This window comes from Benincasa hispida, chromosome 8 (genome assembly GCF_027475165.1).
Source record: "Benincasa hispida cultivar pf3 chromosome 8, pf3_genome.v1.1, whole genome shotgun sequence".
NCBI lineage: Eukaryota > Viridiplantae > Streptophyta > Magnoliopsida > Cucurbitales > Cucurbitaceae > Benincasa > Benincasa hispida.
Genome location: NC_143485.1, coordinates 37,206,463 through 37,208,626, shown reverse-complemented (window position 1 = coordinate 37,208,626; position 2,164 = coordinate 37,206,463).

Below are 2,164 nucleotides of genomic sequence, written 5' to 3'. Positions count from 1 at the left end.
ATCAGCCAGGGTGCGATATTCAAACTTTGTACTAGAACGAGATACAACACTCCGTTTCTTGCTTCACCAAGAAATAAGAGAGTCTCCGAGATAGAAATAGTAACTTGTGATAGAATGCCGGTTAGTAGAATCACCGCCACAATCGGCATCAGAGTAACCTTATAAAACCAGGGATGATTGAGATGAGAGCTAAAGATCATGTCCCAATGTCTCATGGACATAGCAAAGTATACAAAGAACAATAGTAAAATGAATGGTTCGAGGGACAACCATGAACTAACTTACAATGTAAACAATATGTGCAATGTCGACATGAGTTACTATTAGATAAATAATAATGCAAACAAGTTAACGATAGAGAGTGGCCTCTTCGAGGGGAACGCCATCAAATAGAGTCAAGCAAACATTAGGGTTGAGTGGTGTTTAGGTTGTAGTAGAGTCAGTGATCCTAGAGCGCACCAATAAGTCCGAAGCATATTTTGCTTGAGACAATGAGTAACCAACAGAGCTCATTGATACTTCAGGATGAAGAAAGTAACTAAGTGACCCCAAATCCTTCATCTCAAAGTGCTCGCCAAGGTAATGTTGCAGATCAGAAATAGCCCGAGGATTATCCCAGTAATGATCATATCATCAACATACAGAAGAAGAAGAACAATACCATGATTTGTCTGACGCTTAAAAAGTGTTGTGTCATGAGAACTAGACGTAAATCCAAGTTGAACAATGGTGGAGCTGAAAGTTGAAAACTAGAACCATGGGGCTTACTTCAACATATATAATGCTCGACGAAGGAGACACACCTTCTGAGATGGAGGAGAGACACCTGGGGGTAGTTGCATATAGACTTCCTCAGATAAGGCCCATGAAGGAATGCATTCTTGACATCCATCTGGAAAAGAGCTACTGTTTAGCTGCAACAATGACTAAGAGACTCCAAACGGATGTCATTCGAGACATAGGTGCAAAGGTCTCTTTATAATCAATCCTATATTCCTAAGAGTATCATTTTGCCACCAGTCGAGCTTTATATCATTCAACAGAACCATCAGAGTGAGTCTTGATCTTGTAGACATACTTGCAACCAATGGGTTTCTTACTAGGAGGCAAGTTAACATAGTCTCGTGTGTGCATCTTGTCTAAGGCCTGGAGTTTGTCACCCATAGATTGCTGCCACAGAGGGTTAATATTCGTCTTATGAAAAAGGTAGGTTCAACCAAGGAACTGATAGTGAAAAAACAGTGAAAGTTTCAAAGATGAGTGAGAGGTGTCCTTACCCGAGTGGAGCGTCGTACAAGAGAAGTAGGGTCAGGAATAGGTTTAGACTCCACAGGTGAGATAGATGACAGATCGAGATCAAAAGAGACAGGCGCAGAGTGCTCAAGCTCAGTATCATGAGAAGTTGTTGATGAAGGAAAAAAAATAAATAGAATCATCAGGAAGAGAACCTGAAAGAGAAGCATGAAATTTCGAGAGAGTAGAAAACATTGTATGCTCCCAGAAAGTGACCTGACGATAAATACGCAATCTATTCAAAAGAGGATCCCAATAATGGAAACCTTTGTGCTCGGTTCCGTAGCCAATGAAGCAATAAATGTTAGGTTGATGCCCTAAATCTCGTAGGGTCCTGTAGTTTGTAAACATTTGTATGAACAAACATTTTGTGATTTATAATATATGATATTTTATTCAATTCAATATATGAAATATGAGATATTTTAGTTACATTAACCACAAACCAATAAACTAAGATTCATTCTTATCGTTGTAACTTAAGCATGTATGTAGAGACATACAAGTGGATCGTGCTTTAAGTGATAACCTAAATGGTTTGTAGTATATAGATAAAGGAGGGATACCTTATCTTGGTGACACTACGAGTGTGGACTGTTTTGTAGGTGTTACAAATGTTGTAAAGTACTACAAATGATCTGATCCTGATCATTCATGTATTAGACGTGCGAACAGGGATATTCTATACAAAAACGTTTGTATAAGACCGGACCACGAAATGTTTAGTCTCATTATATAGCACCGTTCATAATTGAGACTTTCATTTCACTAGGATGACCATAGGTAACATGACTTTAATCCTGAGTGAGTTGTGAACTCTTACTTATGAGGGCGGTCCTTTGATTTGCATGGGTGAGTCTGGCCAAATCGC